General features: G+C 38.7%; 1 protein-coding gene across 1 annotated transcript in view; it reads right to left on the bottom strand.

Annotated features, from left to right (window-relative positions):
* Positions 1–20,916, bottom strand: part of LOC146004621 (uncharacterized) — a 113,675-nt gene that overhangs the window by 92,218 nt on the left and 541 nt on the right. The gene's annotated exons all lie outside the window — the stretch shown is intronic.

Genomic DNA, 20,916 nt, shown 5'->3' with positions numbered 1-20,916 from the left:
CAAGCCATCATCATTAAATTAATTTCTGTTCATTATTATTGACAAACCCCTTTCTGATAAAAAATATATAATATTATTCCGTATAAAATTGATTATTGTGTTATTAAATTGATTGATTTTAATTGTGTAATTAAAACTGCCGGCCCCCGTGGCGGAGTGCTTAGCACATCGCGCTACGACGACAGGGGTCCTGGGCTCGAATTCCGGCCTGGGCATGGATGTTTGTGAGTGTCCATTTATCAATTTCATCATATCATTCCTCATCACCATCCTCGCAAATTAGACAAAAATGGCACAAAAAGCGAAGTAAAGAAAGCAAATCAAATCAATAATTTTAATTAAAACTGTACTCACTATAGAAGTCAATTAAGCAGGAAGCCAGCAGAAGAATGACAGCTTATCGGCGAAACCCTGTCCTATCATATACACACAACAAATATGTACATGCGTAAAATATATAATTTAGTCAATAAACACTAGTTCAACACTAATACCAGGCTGTCCCAGAAGTCCTGCACCATCAGCACACTGAGCCCCAAGAGATGAAGTTTGCGAGGGTAGGTGGCGCCACCGGTGAAAGGCTGTTGGCAGGCATAGAGGACAGGTTCGTGGGATCAAGTGAAGGCACGCGCAGCATGTGTAGCCAGTGTTCCTTTGAAATTAAAGTGGGCACGATGAGTGAGGACCAAATTGCACTTCGTGCAGTGCTAGCTTTTTTTTATGGAAAAAAATGTCTAACAGCAAAAGCGGCAGCGGAGGAAATTTGTCGTGTGGAGAACGAAGAAGTGGTGAATTGATGGACAGCTTCCCGTTGGTTTAAAAAATTCGCTTCGGGTGAACTACGCCTCGCGGACAAGGCCCGCACGGGGTGACCTCCGATGGACATTAACGAGTCTCTGCAGGATGCTGTGCATGCTACACCACAATCCAGCACACGTGTTAGCCAGAGGGGTTGGGGCATCCAAATCGACAGTAAAACTTCGCTTGCATGACATGGATTACACCAATACACAGTCTCGACAAAGTCCACACGAGCTGACAGAGGTGCAGGCCCAGCGCAGAGTTGCAATTTGCCAGACATTGCTACAAAACCCGCATGATCTTCGTTTTTGGAGGAGAATTGTGACAGGAGACGAGAAGTATGTGTTTCTGAAAACCCCGATACACGTAAACAGTGGGTGAAAAGAAGGCAGGAGGCCATCGCCCATGTGAAACAGGACAGATTTGGGAAAAAGCTCATGCTGAGTGTGTGGTGGAATATTGACGGGATTGTCCATTATGAGTTTGTTCCAGAAGACCATGCTGTAACAGGTGAAATGTATTCTGAACAATTACGCCGAGCGTATGCCATTCTGGACGGGAAATACCCGGCATTAACGAGGAGGAAGAGGTTACTGCTGCAAAATGACAATGCTCCCAGTCACCGGTCTCGAAGAGTGGCCAACACACTAGCTGAGCTTGACGGATTTGAGTTGTTACCTCATCCCGCCTATAGTTGGGAAGTTGCACCATCGGATTACGGTTTGTTTCGCTCTCTCTCATTTCCTGTGTGGTCGGCACTTCAGTTCATATGATGAGGTAAATTCTGCCTGTCGTGAGGTTTTCAATTCTAAACCTGCCACCTGGTATCGCCATCAGATTGAACTGTTGTCGCAGAGGTGGGTGAAGGTAATTGAACATGGAGGCCTGTACTTTGCTGGATAAAGTCTGTCTTTGTTTCTGATATTCTGTGTTTCGTTTTCGTTCTAGTATGGATTCTTGGATTCCATTTTCTAATATTCCTGTGAAGAGCATGTTCCAATGTCACTTCGGGTTCGGGCCTATTATAATAATTAATGCACTGTTACAGAAATTGAATTACATGTTTAAGAGATGATAATTAACCTATCGTTAATGTCCAGGTTGAAGAGGTCCTCCATTTCTTCTCTTGAGATCTCGTCAAAGAAGGCGTCATTAGAAATATTATGCTTATTTCTGTGCTTATGTCAGAAATTAGTTTTTAGATTATATTTAGTTCAGTCTTCACAGAATTGCTTCCACATAAAAAACATCCACTGTGAAATGAGATTTGAAAAGCCTCAATTGCGTACACTTTATACGAATCCATGTTCGAAAGACAAATTGAACGACATCCAGACAGCGCAAATTTGTAATTTATATTTTCAACAGATAGTTTCTAATTTATATGATCAGCGATCAATATATGTCGTGGGATATACACTAATGAAATCTGTCCGAAAATCTTACTAATTCAAACATTAATAGAATTTTCAAGAAAACGTGTACATTACCCAGGGCGAAGTTCGTACCTGGAATCTTCGGCGGTGAGTTTTTGAGTCGATAACTCAAATCATTTGGCCACTGAGGCTGTCCATTAAATGTAGAAAATATAGGTACGTGTATCAGTTTGTACTTAATCACTCCGGATAAATTCTAAGATGCAACCATAATGGAGGCTCTTCCTCCCAGTTTCATATTTTTATTCCTCCATCTCGTCTTTCTTAATCTAATGATATAAAGAGCAATATATTTAAGTTTATTACACTTATATTCACCTCACCGTTAGATCAACTTTGATGGGAAAAAGTTTCAAGATAAAGAAAATTGAAAGAAAGCATACGAGGTCTTTATGGAAAACACAGTCTTATAATTCACATAAACTGACTGTATTTATTATTTTCGTTGCTTTTATAATTCTTAGCTTAATCGCGACTATGAGGATGATGAAGCGTATACAATACAATTTCTCTCTCCGTGTAAACAATAATTATAATTATAACCCATGGCGCAAAGGTCCAAGCAGGTCAAGATACTCCCACATGCCTCAGCAGAGGGAGATCATGCAACAGTGGCGCAACTACAGGGGGGCATTGCCCCCCACCCCAACCTTGGACGGAAATGAGTTCTGGGGGGATGAAACATTGACGGCCAAGTGCATCTGCAAGGGGCAATTACCGCCCACAACTTCAAATTTTATGTAAATAAAAATGCTTTTCGTAAAATTTTCTTCCTCGCTTCGCTTGCAGTACCTGCTTTTGTTAGTATTATCAAGTCCCGAAACATATCTGGGAATGGCGAAAGTCGGCCTTGGGCGCCGAACGATCTAAATCAAAAGAGATGAATTGTGGTTTTAAGTCCACTTTATGCACAGAAAGGCTAATAGGGACTGGACATACAGTTTAAAGTGGGATCCGAAGCACTGTCATGTGCCTCCGCCGGATATCGAGCCCGGGACTCCATCAAAAGGTGACGACGTTACCACTACGCCATCGGGGAAGCTAAAAAGTTGTAAAAGAGAGAATGCGTTGGCGTCCCGTGAAATTATTTGCCCCCTATTAAATTAAAAAAAAATGGATCTAAAAAAATTCTTGCTCGCAGGTTGTTTTCTGTAATGCATTGTAAATTACCAGAGAGAGAGAGTGAAACTTTTATTAATTGATTTTGTTTTAAATGTATGAGCAATTGTTGAGGAAAAGGAGCGTGCACAATTTATGTAATTTTTGCTGTTGGTTTATTGTGAGATGGATGAATTTATTGTGTAATGTATTTAAATAATATATTATATTGTATGCATTAAAGAAACTTTGAATACGTACACAATTTAGTGTTGCATATGTGCGAAACATATATCATGCATGAGTTATACATGTTAATGTAAAAGGGAATTATATTTGGAATGCATTTATCAAGCATTACTATCTTTCAAAAATAGTTTGAGTACTTGTTTTCCATTATTAATGTGAAATTGAACGTGTTGAAAAATAATTTAGATCGTTTGATCGAAAACAAATACTTTAGCACCAACTTCTACCCCTTTTTGCATAATTTACGAGGGTAATAACGTCTTTGATACTACTACTACTACCGCTACTACTACTACTACCAATAATAATAATAATAATAATAATAATGTTGGTCCCGGGTTCGAATCCCGGCTTGAGTGTCAATTCATCAATTTCATCATATCATTCATCCCCATCTTCGCAAATAAGTCAAAAGTGGCACAAGAAGCAAAGTAAAATAAAGAAAATCAATAATAATAACATTATTATTATTATTGGTACGTTTATTATGGTACTTGCCCCGCCCCCAGACAAAAATTTAAAAAAATCGTGGTTCCGCCTGTGTCATGCTACCAGTTACGGGATGACGTGTGATTAGCACGACGAACCCTCAGTTGTTGTTATAGGTTTCCACGACCTGATTACACTAATCGTTCGTAGTTCCCCAATTTGCTCACGATGGTGAGTGGCCTACGACCTCATACCCTGGCCAAAATTTTCGGGAGAAAAGTTGTTACTAAGTAGAAATATTTTCCAAGTATAATAAGTAAGAATTTGATATGGTTCTACTAGAAAGTTTGTATTACTAGGAAGCTAGCAAAAAGTCTATCACTGTTTTGCAATTGCAAGCCGAACGATACTGATTTTATATGACCAGGGGTCAACCTAGAATTTTACAGAAGTGTAAGGGTAAATTTAGAGCCGAAATAATCATAAATTTGACTTCAGTGAAAAACTTTTGGTGAGAGTTGAGAAATTTTGTAGTCGTTAGGGGTACGTGGATAAATTTCTGTATAGGACGTCATTACTTTCACAGGTAAGGTAAAGCAAAGTTCCCCGTGCATATAGCACCGTGCCATAACACACATTTAGGGGATGTGAGGTAGGGCCCCACACATTCTCGGTTTCGGTCATGTGATCAGCACCACGATCCGGCCGCCTTTATCCCAAGGGTTGCCCCCAGATACACATTGATTAGAGGCTAGGTGAGCCTCAGAGCCGCTTTATGAGGGGACAAGGCCCACCTCCAGAATCGAAACTGTGTCTCCCACGTGGCAGTCAGACGCCCTACCGAGTAGACTACCGAAGCAGTATTCTTTATTTTTATTTCATTTTGTCTTTATTTTTTTTTATTTTTGGTGATCTGGTGTCCCTTGCTATCACTTCGCTTAAGAATGATTTAATACACAAGGATTCTCTGTTTATTTTTAATACACCAAATCGCCGACCTACATGACGCTGTGGTTAGCACTGTGCGCAACAATGCCAGGGATGCAAGGTTCGAAGCCAGGGCTTTGCATGGTTGTTCTTTGTGAGTGTCGGTTCATCAGAACATCAATCATCCTCATCTTCACGATTAGCTAAAAGTGGCAGAAAAGCAAATAAAATAAACCAATTCAATCGAACCACAAAATCGAAATTAAATATTTGTTTTTACCCGGACATGCAAACAATTTTCATTGTGAACTCAGCCGGCTCCCGTGGCGGAGTGGTTAGCACATTGCGCTCCAACGCCAGGGGTCTCGGGTTCCCGGCCTGGGCATGGATGTTTGTGAGTGTCCATTCATCAATTTCATCATATAATCACTCATCCCCGTCTTCGCAAATTAGCCAAAAAGTGAACAAAAGTTGAAGCAAAAATAAAGCTAATAACAAATATTGTGAAATTTTATGTAAATAAAAATACTTTTCGTAAAATTTTCTTCCTCGCTTCGCTAGCAGTACCTGATTTTCTTAGTATTATCAAGTTCCGAACCGTAGCTGGGGGTGGCGAGAGTCTGCCTTGGGCGCCGAACGATCTAAATGAAAAGAGATGAATGGTGGTTTTTCCATTAATTCCGAAGAAGAGCACCCTGCCGAGATTTATTCTTTGGAACCTTTGAATATGGTGTTCTGCGCCTTTTCTCTCTTCGATCTTCCATTTCTTGAAGGTTTACTCTTCCAACGAAGGTTTGGCACTTGTTACAAATAACACAAACTCCCGTTGCTTCGTAAAACACACTGAAAGGAGGTTCAAGCATTCTGTGGTCAAAAGCAGGCGGGCCATTAGCAGCACCCCTCCCTTCCTTCGCGGTCCTGCCGAAATGAGGGGGGAAAACTCCAACCGCCGGGAAAGACCCCGTTCCGTGTAAAGGGTCGATTTTGACTTCGCCTGTTTATGGCATTTGGAATGAACATTGCCAAATTTAATGTAAATAAAACCAAATATCAAACCATTTGTGAGAATGAAAATTTGAATGAATAGATTATGAAATAAACCTTTGAAAAGTGTCCCATAAAAATTTGAAGGTCGTAAGTCCAATAGTTACGCAGAAGTGGAATTGATTACTTCTTTCAGAAGTAAATGGGAAAAACTCGGGAGACGAACGCGCTCGAGCGAGAGGCATCATTTCTTCTTAAGTATTCAGTTAATCTAAAATTTAAATTAAAACTTCTAACAAACATTGCCCAATATTACAATATATATAATACTATCGTTTGATTCGGGAATATTTTTAAGACTGCTAATTAGTAGTGGTGATCGGCACAAGAAGAGAAGTAAAATAAAGTAAATCAATAATAATAATAATGTTACAATAACATTATTAGCAACATTATTATTAACATTATTTTATTAACATTATTATTATTAACATTATTATTATTATTATTGGTACGATTATCCTGGTACTTGCCTCCCCCCCCCCCCCAGACAAAAATTCGTGTTTGCGCCTCTGGTCCCAACCAAGACAAAGCCTACATCACGCAGGAAGTCACAGCACGGAGTTTGCGGGTTGTTTTTAAAGAAATCGTTTACGCACGACATCAAACTATGGTCAATGGATTCGTCTCTCCCCAAACCTTCCCTCGCTCAAGGACGACTGGTCCTCTATGCCTCGCAAGAAGGCATCCCTTCTGTCCCGCAGTCAAGTTACGTTGTGTTCTCTGCCCACTGCCTGAAGGTCCCCTTTTGCAGGGATATAAAACCTTTTTCGAGCAAGGCCTCATCCCCTTTTGCTAAGAGAATGAATGGGATTTTGTCAACCCTCGCGGTCTGAAAATTCTGTGACGTCATCGTCACATCGGCTCGAAGAACTTGCCTTCCTGTGATGTGTTCACGTGGAGTGAACATCAGTGGAGTGTACTGAGTGTACCGAGTTTAAACCCATTCTTGAGCTTTGATTATATAATGGAAAATTTGGAGAGCGGTATTGGAGGCTTATCACGAATCTTTACAGTGTCGTTTGAGAACTTTCGATATGTCTAAACCATGTAAGCTACCGCCGCCGCAAAATTCAATTTTGCATTCCCGCTCCCCGTCCCCCAAAAAAAGTCACGCGGTGACTCTTGCCAGAATTGTGAAAATTCCTTTCCTCCTCGCATTGGGTCGTCGTTATTGCGAACGTTCTTCCCGGTATTGATTTCGTATCCCCTTGTGAACTCTCAAGTGGTACTGAATATACATCTACATCAGTAAATAATGTTGATGAAGTGCTTTCTGAATAGCCTAGAAGTGATTAATGCGTTGCAATTTTTTTAAATTTACTTGTGAACGCAAAAATAGACTCAGTGGAATTTAGCAACATGTATTCTGGTGAGTTCCATAGGTAAAGGTAATGTAAATTTTCCCGTGCATATAACACCGTGCCCAGGGGCGCCGACTTGTCAAAATTATTGGGGTGGCTCTGATCACTGAAATAAATGAATGAATGACTCACTCTCTCCCTTTTTTAAAAATAAAAATTACGTCTTCGTATAGCAGATTTAAGCAGCTATTATATTCCTCATGCAAATGAAATGTAACATGAAAAACGTGTGTCTGCTCATTTGTTTTTTAGATAACAATTAACATTTTTATTTAAAAGTAGGCTATGTATTTACATTAAGAGGCCAACATAACAGTTTTATGCCGGCCTCGGTAGCCGAGCGTGTTGGGTGGTCGGCTCAACTCGCTTTGATCCGGAGGTGTCGGATTCGAGTCCCGGCGAGGGCATGGGTGTGTTTTAATGTCCGCAACAGATTTGTAAAGAAAGGACATGTGACGGGTGCAAAGAACCTTAGTGTTGACGTACCCATAAAAATAGCGAATATTTACAATATTTAACAGTTTTATTTAATTATTTACATAAATGCTAACACAAATCGCAGGCAAATAGTTTTACTTTTTTGTTCTTGCTACAATATTTTACTTTTTTAATTTAATTTTGCAATAATAAATAAACACATAGCACGCCGTGCTTTAGCAATAATGCCTTTGATCATAGCCCTTCCCGCTTTCGCAATACAGACTTTTCATAAGCTTTCCTTGCGTACTTTACTGCAAGCCAGTGTTAAATAAACTCAAAGACTTTAGAATTATTTTCCCCCTATTCTTTGGACTAGAGGAAGAGATTTCGAGGATAACTAAATATCGTACATATCAATATTGCCTGAAAGTCGTGTTTACGACCTCAAATTGTTCCGATTTAACTAAACAACATACTGGTATAATTGTCATATCACCTCGTTATTTTGAAACTCTTTTTAGTAAAAATATTATCAATACTCATAATTATATACTTAGTATATAGTAATAAGTCACGTGTTTTGCTGTCTCCGCTCATAGCCCACCCCCCCAAAAGTTGATGGTTTAGCGGTCTCAGCCCCCAAATTTGATGGTCTAGAACATTTCAAATGTGTATTTTAAGTTAAGTTCATGTTGCACAATTCAGAGTAAACTTTACAAGAGAAGCAAAATAATACATTAGATTCTCTTAAGCAAAATTATTTGAGGGTCTCTTCTCCCATATCATTAACATTGGGGGGGGGGCTCGAGCCCCCCAAGCCCCATGGAGTCGGCTCCTATGACCGTGCCATGATGGCATATGCAAGGGTGGGGCCCACACATTCTCGATCTCGACCATTTTGGAGGTGATCTGATCACTACGCTCCGGCAGCCTTTACCACGTTGATTTACTCTCGGGTACCCATTGATATAAGGGTGGGTGAACCTTGGAGGCACAAGGCCGGAAAAGTACCAACCTTAGATAACCCATCCCGAGAATCAAAGCCAGAAAAACACCAGCTTTGGGCCTCTCTGCAGAGCTGATTAACGGAGTCCTTTATAAATCGTGCTTCATAATGTTTCCCACTAGTTTCCAGTATGTAAGATTTTTACTCACAAAGGAATCTAACGAGAAACCAACAACACCATTGTGTTGTGTTATGCAAGAAAAATCGAATTAATTAAATAATAATGGTTACATATTATCTACACTTTGATGATAAATTATGTAAAACTTTGTAATATTTTTTTTCTACTTGCTAAAACATGGGTCCTTTAGTCCACCACGGTTTCTATTTCCTTCAAAGGGCAGAGACTCTTGCATCACAACAGACAATGTTTGCCTCCTGGTTACGTTAATCATTTTGCAAAATGTTGTGTGAATTTTGTTATTTTATTGTTGAAATAAATGTGTTTGACACCCAACAAACAAATTGGAATCCCTTGATTGATCAGTTACTTCTTGGATTACAGTGGCATCATTAATATTTCATATGAAGTTTCATAGAGAGACATTTAATTAAAAGGGTGCAAATAATTTTACGGGGCTCCATGGCATTCTCTTTAACATTTTTTCCCCCACATAGATCATTTGGCTCCCAAGGCCGACTCCCGCCGCCCCATGGTATGGCTCTGAATTTGTACTATAAGTGCGAAGATATTGCGAGCGAAGCGATCAAGAAAATTTTACGAAATGTATTCTTATTTTTATTATATTTGAAATCCAGGGGGCAATTTCCACTCTGTGCCCTCCTGCAAGTGCCCTCGGCCGTCTGAAAGATAAATGCATGGAACACGTGAAAACTAATTCCATCTTGAGTATCCATTTGTCCTTGTTTTTCTTTCTTCCTCAATGTTTGCTTCCCCTAGAATGAACTCAATCCAAGGTCGGGGAGGGGGGATGGACAATGCCCCCTTCACCCCTGTACTTGTGGCACTGTTTGTGAGTGTCTCTTTATCAATTTCATGTCATCACTCATTTTTGCGATTAGCTAGAAGTTGCACAAAAGCAAAGCTAAGTAACAAAAATTAAATATCCACTCCCTCTCTCTACCATATGATTCATATGATATGAATCAATATTACCAAAAGGTAGACTTGGGAATCAAAAATTTAAGCAGTTCGAAGTTCATACCAACACATCAAAGAAAAACATCCGAACACATTAGGGAACTTTAATACAACACTACTCAAAATGCCACAACTGTTCTAGATATTGAAAATTGCGAAATCATTTCCCGAAGTCTGAATCTCGAAGAGAATCCCCCCTTGCATCAATGATTGTAAAATAGAACTAAAAATACACAATATTGCAGACTGCAAACTTCTGATGTCTGCCTCTCTACACAACAAACACATTCATTTTTGCAAGAAGAAAATTGGAATTTTACAAATTTGAAAAATCGTCGATGTTATTTTCGTAGCTTATTGTAAGTTCACATTTAAATATTTCATAGTTCGAGGAGGGGCATGCCCCCCCTGGCCCCTCCCCTGGGTACGGGCCTGCCCATATTATATAATATTGCCTAGAATACCAATTTTTCTATTATTTTTTATTCATCTTTATTTCTTCAACTCAGGTTTAAGTACATTGTAAATGCATTTATGACCTAATACATGCAAGAAAATGCCCTATAAACTTAGAAAAATGACCTAAAAATTCTGAAAGATTTTTAAAACAAATTTATAAACTACCAAGAGAAATTCAAATTACAAATCAACGTTACAGTATCTAGCACATGCTCATTGCGTATGATGGTAGTACAGTGGGATCCTTGAGTATTACCGTGCAAATTGTCCATGACTATTTTCATTAACTTTTCTCTTACATGCGATGCGTTTTTAAGCGATGGATTTTTATGCATGATGGTGCAGAAGTTGTCAACAGCTTGTTTTGTGTTTTCTTCTAATTCTTAAAGCTCTTACTGGGTCAAATAAAGTGTACGAACATGGTGATGGATAATTTGCACGGTAATACTCATGGATCCCACTGTACAAGTAAGAAAGTTCACTTTTTGTCATCTTTTACACTTTAAGTACTGAGTTGCAGTACACAACGAATGATTGTCGGTTTTTGGACAAGAGAGCCTTGTACACGGAAATTTTTTTCTCGACTTCCACCTACACAAGAGTAGCTTACTTGAAATGAACAATATCACTTCCTGTTAAGTCACTTTCAATTCCATAGAGTGCAAATTGCTCCCTGACAAAATATCCGATACAGAACACAAAACTTTGTACCCTTTGTTTTTTTTTTACAATAATCCGTCTGGCGACAATATATTTACTGATATAGGGGAAATCACATTGTTTGAGCTGAATTGTTATACAACACCTTGTGTCAACAATTATGCACAGAATTTCTTTTTTTCTTCAAACACAGTCATTCAGAACTGCGCTGAAGACAATGAGACGAGAGTCGGGAACCTCTCTCCTTCAAAGGGTTACATTTGCATGTAAAATGTCCCTTCTTTCACCAAAATGTAGAAAATTCATAAAATGACTTAAAAAATGGCCGAAAAATGACAAACGGTTTAAAAAGTCTAAAAACTTACATTTACTTCAAAAAGGTTCAAAGAATTGCAAAAAAATGCCCAAACAAAGGCGTTCCCATTTATTCACTTACGTGTAAAATACGTTCCTATCTACTTATGCAATGTTTCTGCCTTACCAAAAAAAATATGCATTTGCATCAAAATCCTAGCCCTAGTTATCACATTACAAAGGATGTAATATTATTGAAATTACAATTTCTCACCACCAGAGTAAAGAACCTGGATAGCTATTTAGTGACTCGGACAGAACGACACCAATCAGATGTCAGCCCACCCCTTCCTTTTTTTCAGCTCCACATTTATAGTAGTCAATCATTATTAAATTGTTTCGTTCTACGTGTATTTCGATGCCCGGCCTGGGCATGGATGTTCATTGTGAATGTTCTCATATGAATTTCATCATATCATCACTCATCCTCATCGCTGTGATTAGCCAAAGTGGCAGAAAACGACGTAAATAACCTAATTCAATCAATTGAGCATTCAACACTTTCGAATCTGCCCCCCCCCCCCACAAATGCTTTGTGTGAGCCTGACATACGCCCCCCTTCTTCAAATCAACATGTTTTCGTTGCTGAAATGGCGACCCTCGGAAGAAGTTTCACCTACGTAGGTGACGTCACAGCAGGCCTGTAGCTATAGGGGGCAGAGGGGCAACTGCCCCCCCTGTAAAAAGTACAGAATACATATCTACCTGGAATTCTCACTAATCTTTACAATTTGATCCTGTATTACTCTAGCAACATAACAAAGACATTTATTGATTTTGTGATTTATGAAGGTGTGTGGGATTCCGTATAATGTCGCATCAGGATTTGGGGAATAAAATCTCTTCCAGATTCAAACTTCGGGAAATGATTTATCAATTTTCAGTATGTAGAACAGTTGTGATATTTTGAGTAGTCTTGTATTAAAAGTGCCTAATGTATTTGGATGTTTTTCTTGGATGTGTTGCTAAGTAGTTTGAACAGCATAATTTTTTGTTTCCCAAGTCTACCTTTTGGTAATAGCGATTCATGTGATAGAGAGAGGGAGTGACGTGAAATTGATGAAGAGACAATCACAAACTGTGCTGCAACCACAGGGGGTAGGGGCATTGTCGCCCCCCCCAAACTTGAACGGAAGTCCAATCTGGGAGGGGGCAAACATTGAAGTAAAGAAACATGACTAGCAGAATCTAAGAATAGTAGAACAAAATGGTTACTCAAGTTGGAATTAGTTTTCAAGTGTTTCTTGCTATTTTCCTCCAGACGGCTTAGGGCACTTGCAGGGGACAAAGAGGGGCAATTGCTCCCTCGATTTCAATTTCTTTTACAAATAAAAGTACATTTCGTAAAATTTTCTTGCTCGCTTCGCTCGCAAAATCAATATCTGATATTCTTATAGTCCCACGTTCAGAGCTATAGCTAGGGGGCGGCGGGAGTCAGCCCTGGGGGCCAAAACGATCTAAATAAAAAAAAATGTTAAAGAGAATGCCATGTTCCCCGTGAAATTTGTTGCGCCCTATTAAATAAATATTGTTTTCAGTTTGCAAACATTTGATACTAAAGATTTTCCTGCTCGCTTCGATCCCAATATGATTATTTCTGTAATGCATTCTAAATTACCCGAGAGAGAGAGGTAATGCCAGATATATAAATACTTCAGACTGTTGCTACTTAAATGCATGAACAATTCTTTTGAGGAAATGGAGCGTTCACATCTGAGAGACAATTTGGCGGATGAATTGACCATGTAATGTATTTAAATTATATATATATATATATATATATATATATATATATATATATATATATATATATTAAAGAAACTTTGAATATGTACACAATTTAGCGTTAACATGTTGCATATGTGTTTTGCTATTTTATGTCGCTCTATGTTACATATGTTTAAAATATATGTTGTATACATGAAAGTTATACTTGTCATATGTACAAAATAATAATGTTCGTCATTATTCTGTCCTTGAAAAATACGGTTTGTGTGCTTGTTTTCCATTATTAGCTAATATGAAATTGAACGTGTTGGAAAAATATTTCAAATAATTTGTTCAAACACAAATGCTTTAGCACCGACTTCTATCCCCTTTTGCATGATTTACGACGATAATAACGTCTTGTAATGCTACTATTATTACTACCATTACCAGCACTATATTACTATTATTATTATTGGCACGTTTGTCCTGGTACTTGACCCCCTCTCCAGATAAAAAATTGTGGTTTCGCCTCTGCTCACAAAGACTCATGCCCAGGCTCGAACCTGGAACCCCTGGCTTCGCAGTGTGTTATGTAACCATCCTACCATGTAGGTCGGCTAGTGAAAGATGTAGGACAGCTTACTGGCTCAAATATCAAACACGATGAAAATGTGATAGTGTTTCACAATTATTATTTCGGTTAGAAAGCGATAAAATTTGTAGTTCCATAGGGTTACACTAAGCATCTTATGGAGTGTAAATATCAATTTCAAATCTTATGAATCATTTCTCTATGCAAACGCATCAAATATGGTAAGCAACATAGGTGTGTGTTATGATATCCATTTTATAAAGGAAAAGTTAAGTTTTAACCCTGACTGTTTGCATGATATCGTTTCAATAGCATGTTATATATTGCTCTCAGAATTTTAATCGGCAGTAAAAATAAATGACATTTGCAACTACGAAGCTTACAATGGGATTGCATCCATTAAGGACAGAAGATGCCTATTTTGATTGCTTGTAACATCGAAAGATGAATTAGAGGCGCAAATAGTGACTGAGAAAAGTTGCTTGCCTTGATGTCCTGCACACACTGTGAAAGTTGTCAATGTTATCAGGCGGCACCTTATGAATATAGGTTCAGGAAAATGACAAGTAGAAAAAAGCTGCAGTGAAATAAATACGATTGAAAATCTCTCAAATTACATTCTATTTATTTTCTTATATTTATAATAATAAATTGTGTCTGTAGCAGAAGTTGTCTGTTAAACCTACCTCAGGCACAACCTAATTTTTTGACAAATAATTATGTCAACTCTTCTGCTATGTAGTGGATTCTCCTAATTTTATTCATATATCTTAAGCCTTTGTGTGACTGGTAAAAATTAGTATCAGAATAAAAATCCCTGATATTTGGGGTTTGTACTCTTCTGCTCAAAAAGTGGTGACGATAAGCTGCTCAGAGACTTCGTGCCGCGGAAATGGGGTAAAGCGAAGGTGGCCCCTTATATCTTTCGGTTTCGTACCATAGTAATTAAGGAAGGTATTTTTCAAAATGTAAAGAGGATACAGCATTTCCCTCGATAAAACTTGATAAAACATGAAATATTAATGATGACAGTGTAATCCAAGAAGTCGCTGATCAATCAAGGGATTCCTATTTGTTTGTAAGGTGTCAACACAATATTTTGCAAAATGGTTAACGTAGGCAAAGATTGTCTGAAGTGATGCAAGAGTCTTTCATTTGAAGCAAATAGAATCCATGGTGGAGTAAGGGACCCATTTTAATGTTTTAGCAAGTAGGCCTAAAAAAATGTAAATGTTTACACAATTCATCAAAGTGTAGATAATATGTAACCATTATTATTTAATTAATTCTATTTTTCTTGCCTAACACAACACAATGGTGTTCTTGGATTCTCGTTAGATTCCTTTGTGCGTAAAAATCTTGCATACTGGAAACTAGAGGAAAACATTATGAAGCACGATTTATAAACGTCTTCCTTAATCAGTTCTGCAGAGAAGCTCAAAGCTGTTGGTACATATTAATCGTCTATTAACATTATTGACCTGTAAATATAACGTAGATACAGTCCCGATTAGCCTATATATGTTAAACTTTATCTTTGTATTCTTTGGTAGTCCGAAAATGTCATTATCAAAATATTGTTATTTGATGTTGCTCGAACTTTTTTTGTTCGTTGGAGTTTCAAGATATCATCCCTTTCCTGTTACTTATCACTTTTGGAGGAGGGGGAGGGGCATCTTCCAATGCAACACAATATATTAAAAATTTGCCCCCTCTAGGATTGACTTCGCCCCCCTACTAAAAATTCTGGCTACGGGCCTGCGTCACAGAGAAACTGGCTCTGGCGGGATTGTAAACACGAGAGTTGGGGGAAGAAAATGCCTGTAGGACCTTCAAAAGCGGGCCAAACCTGAATCAGATCCGCGAGCAGTTTGGGCATCGGGGTAATGGTTGCGGTCGTAAACTTGGGAACATTACGACAGTGAGTGAGTCCTAACTCAAGGTTATCCCCCCCCCTCCTCCTCGAAGCCAATGCGTCGCTATTTTTCCACAGAAGATTTGAATCTGAAACCTGCGAAGATTGACATAACAGCTACTGAAGGGAGCCACGAAAGCTCAATTGATCATGATAATTAGAGACAGTGGCGTAGTGGCCGCCCGGCAATGCAGGGTGTGGCGAGGTGTAGAACCAGCCCCGCAATATTCTTTCTCTCTCTCTGCTTCTGAAATTTTATATAGCTCAAAAATTCAACAGGAAGTGTCGCTTATGAAATAATTTAATTTACAAGACAGAAATCTGGTTTCCAGTAACATATGATACGACATCTTCGATAATAAGCAGGGGCGTTCTGGTTCGGCCAGAGGGGCCCGGCTAACTTAACATATGTGTCCCCTCCGAAATGCAGAATTAACTTCCTTGCTCGCAGGTGGACATCTATAGGAAAAATCCCATATCTCATAACTAGACCTCGGATTTTTAGATGCTAAAAATCCTGAAATAGGTCCTAAAAATCTTAAGTTAGGCTCGAAAAATCCTAAAATAGGTTCGAAAAACCCTAAAATAGGTTCTAAAAATCCTGAAATAGGTCCTAAAAATCTTAAGTTAGACTCGAAAAATCCTGAAGTAGGTTAAAAAAAACTTAAAATAGTTCAAAATTTCTGAATACTGCTGATTAGGTATAGTCACCGGCAATGAAAATGAGACACATATATCCTGAAATATGCACTATCTTGCATAACGTTATGTGTGTTGCCTAACCCTACGGCGATGGCAGAACTCAACATTGGAAATTTGCTATCAAATTCCACTCATCGCCGTATAGTTTAGGCACCAATCTGTTTTCATGTTATCCACAGTAAAACTCCGCAATTTTGTCTGTGAGGATCATCTTATATTCTGAAAATCTTACAACAAAAATATAGTGAGTGGTGCAAACTTCAATGCTGAAATGTTCGTTTGCAAGGCGTGAATGCCACAAAGCATGGAAGTGACGCGAAAGTGAGCAAGACCACACAGATCAGACCACTTTGTATTGCACAGGTAACAGTGGAACCTAAAATAGGTTCTAACAAGCAAAATAGGTTTTTAGGCACTAAAAAACTTTTGTTGCGTTTTTTAACGAAACGCTGACATAACTTATTATTTCTTGCATTAATCCAGTATAGAAAGATCCAGTTACTCAACCAGTCGTTGCTTTGTTGCTGCACAATATAAAGAATTAAATTTGATAAATCATGAACTTTTATCACTAATTTTAATTTTATGTGTGGTATTTAAATGTAACTTCACATCAAATATTTTCAAGATGGCTCTAAGCCTTTTTATATTCAAATAAGAGCTGAAAAAAACTCTAAAATAGTTTACACCTGTTCCATGTTACTTCAAAGTGGTCCCAAAACTCAGTTTGATGTGGAGTCGAATTATCCCTTTGCCCTAAGGGTTCACATCGTATGGGTTAAATGTTACCATTATTTGGGGGCATTTTGTGAAGTTCATTTTTCTTCCATATTGAAATTCTGTGGACATTTCCTTCTTTCCAGTGTGTTTTTATTTTATGATCTACAGTGCTCGAAGTGGATACTCCTATAGCTGGTATGCTTGGTCGAGGAGGATTGGATTGATTTGGTGTTTTAAGTCCACTTTATGCACAGTAAGGCTAATCGGGACTGGACCTACAGTTTAAAGTGGGATCCGAACCACTTGTGCCTCCACCGGGTATCGAAACCGGGACCCCTTGATTACAAGGCGACGACGCTACCACTGCGCCATCGGGGAGGCCTCTTGGTCGAGGAGGGTCTTTGTGTAGATCAGCATGGAGACAATGAAGAAGTGGGGGATGCTTATGCAAATTATCCTAGCAGGAGGGGATGGTTAATGGAAATGTACATAACTGGGGGAAAAGCACCCCTCTGCACTCCTTCTCCACACCCACAACTCCAGCACTGAAGATCTATTATTAATATAAAAAGGTCTTGTTTCATGAAATATATCGAAAAGAAATGCTATTGTTGAAATTATTATTAATAATGTCCACTATTATTAAAATTGAAATCCTTTTCGGAATTCAGTCTTTCCGATCGACTTTCATTGAGTGACGAATTTTCAGTGAATGAAGTCCCAGCACCGCCCTATTACCCGTCTTTCAAAGCTGGAGTCCTCCATATTTCCGTCTACTAGATTCCAATTGAACTTGTGATGCTGGGTTAACACTGGAAATCTAGAGGTCCAGTTCAACCCCCAAAACAGAAATGAGCACATTGTTGAATACATTAGTTACTATTAGTATTAGAAGGCTAATGTGAGGGGATTACTTTATATCATACATTTTAGTCCGATGAGAAGGTCCGGAAAAATGCACATAGATACCTCAAAAATTTTTAGATCCAATTTGTGCAATTGAAAACAATATTGATTTATTAGTGCGCAATTAATTTCCCTGGACGCCATGGCATTCTCTCTTTTACAACTTTTTTTTAGATCATTCGTGCCCAATAGCTGGCTCCCGCCGCCCCTCTGAACTTGATTAAAAAAAGAATAGCAGATAATGCGAGCGAAACAAGCAATAAAATTTTACAAAATGAATTTTTATTTGCATAAAATTTGAAATCGAAGGGGTAATTGCTCGCATTAGCCCCTGTCCCCCCTGTAGTTGAGTCACTGTATAATGCAGACATACAGGGTGCTCGGAAATTCCCCTTACAAACTCCTAGGGCTAGTAGAGGGGACTGAGTAGACAATATTTGGAATAGGAACCCATGTCCGGAAACGTACCGTTTCCGTGCTACAACCATGACAATGTGTCGGATGTGCCTGTGTTGGTATGCAACCGGGTAGGCAGTATATGACGTCAGAAGATCACCTGATGACCTAAAGTGTAATCATTTATTACAACCATGTCAAATGAGGTGTTACGTAAGGTACGGAAGTGAATGACGTGTGACTCAGTCCATAATACAAACACATTTATTTGGTAACAATGCCAAGGGAACAAAAAAGAAACTTACTATTCATTAATCAACACCTGTGTCGACAGTGGAACGCAACAATTTGTAGACGTCATTGTCTACATTGTCATGGTTGTAGCACAGAAACGGTACGTTTCCGGACCTGGGTTCCTATTCCAAATATTGTCTACTCAGTCCCCTCTACTAGCCCTAGGAGTTTGTAAGGGGAATTTCCGAGCACCCTGTATTTAAGCAATATATGTTTACTTTGGATACTTTAGGCTCACTGCCATTGTTAGTCAACCTTAATCTGCACAGTTGCTCGACTAACCTTGTGTTAATGCGAATACCACGCACCCTTCCCCCTTCCATCCAAACCGATTCTAAAGGCATAAGAGATAATGTTTTACTTCAACCCTATCACCGCGATCACCCACAGGTAGGTAGAAAACCTATACATAATAACCAAAACTAAAAATCAATAACAAGTCAATCAAACGATAGTTTAAAGTGGGATCCGAACCACTATGTGCCTCCACCAGGTATCGAACCCGGGACTCCTTGATTGCAAGGCGAAAACTTATTCACGGCGCAATCGAGAAGGGCAGTTATAAATATCTGATACATAAAAAATATCAAATAAATTCCCTTATATGTATTAAATACTAATGTATTTTTACATGTTTAGTAATTTACTTTTATATTTAATAACATTATAAATATTAATCATATAGGCTCTTTCTTGTCAGTTGCTTGGTAGAAAATTTGAAAAGTTTCATGCACATACATAATATATATGTATAGTTTGTGTATGTCTGTGTAGACCACAATCTTCTTCCCCCCCCAAAAAAAAAATCAATCTTCAATGATTTCGCGCCCTGGTAGGGTATGTAGCTGCCTGGCAAAGTCCTCATTCCGTAAATTCACGAACTGCATGAAATCAGAAAAAGACATATATTCCCCCCTCGTTTTGAGAAAACCTGTTTCACAACCCACCCCTGTCCTTTCTGTGGTGAAGGACACTCCAGTGGGACAATGAATCTCCCCCCCTATTTACTGCGAGCAGCAAAAGAAGACGGCCGCGCCATCTACTGGCCACCGATGGAAATGCAATTTCAAAGCGCAGCGAGGTTTAAATGTGGGGTAATCCTCTACTCCTTAACTCCTCTATGATAATAGTACCAATATGTTAAATTGTAAGTATTTTTAACACTGCTTTTCATCTGGTATTTCAACTAGGTAGTTCAGTAGGCTCCTAGCCCACCACCCTAGTCCTTTCAATGTTTGGACATTTTGATTTTCCTTGGTAAAAATTTTATATAGCCAAAACACATTTCATTCGTCCATTTCGGTTTTTTTTTACATTCGTATTTCCCTATTATGCATTGCGAAACATTATTTAAGGTGGGATTTTGCTTTTTTCACTCAAATAATTGTAATTTTTCACATTACTAGTATTTATTGTTCATTGCTTTTTCGCTTCTCTTACACGCAATATGGCGGGCAAATCTTCACTAGCGTTGTCTATCATCTGTGGGTATGCAGTGTTTCAAACCATCTTAACTGATAAATTCCTACTTTCGTCTTACCGATTTTGGTACTATTATCGTATGGGCAAAACACTTCCGAATCATATATTTCGGACTTCTTTACATTGCTAACGTGTTGCGGAACATTTCTTAAGGCGAAATAATCCATTTCTAACTAAGATAATGTTTATTTTCTCTATTTACGAGTACTTACTGTTACTTGTTGTTTCGAATCTGTAACACATTATGGCCGTGATAGCATACTGGTTTAGGGGGCGTTCTGAGAGTGTTTTGTCGATTTATGCAGTGGTGCAACCTCGTTCACCGGAAAATATCTACTTTCGTGCCCCTATTTGAAATTATGCTAATAAGTCGCATTTACGTGCAGAATTTGTGAAATAACTTTGCGATTTACCACGTTCATTGTCCATAAACAGCAATTCGGAACCATCTTCCTTTCGCAATTCGGAACCATCTTTCTTTCGCAATTCGATAATGCTCTTCCTTTACGCACAACACTCTTGCAACCTTGAACATTGACGTCAGACGAGGAATGCCTACGTGGTTAGGTTAGGCCTGTTAGGTTAGGTTCCATTAGCATAAATACAAAGAAAAAATAATATTTTCGCTAAGAGACGCGTTACCTTTGTATTGCCTAACATGAAAAAGGTCTCTCCTGTGACGTCAGAACACAATGTTGCTAGGATGTTGTGCGATAAGTGACACCCATTCGGGTCGGAACCATCTTTCTTTCGAAATTTGTTTGCTCTTCCTTTACGCACAACCATCTTGCAACCTTGAATATTGACGTCAGACGAGGAATGCCTACGTGGTTAGGTTAGGCCTGTTAGG

This window comes from Lepisma saccharinum, chromosome 22 (assembly GCF_977018435.1).
Source record: "Lepisma saccharinum chromosome 22, izLepSacc3.1, whole genome shotgun sequence".
Taxonomy (NCBI): Eukaryota; Metazoa; Arthropoda; class Insecta; order Zygentoma; family Lepismatidae; genus Lepisma; species Lepisma saccharinum.
Note: the sequence above shows the minus strand (reverse complement) of the source record. Positions and strands in the feature narration are given on the sequence as shown.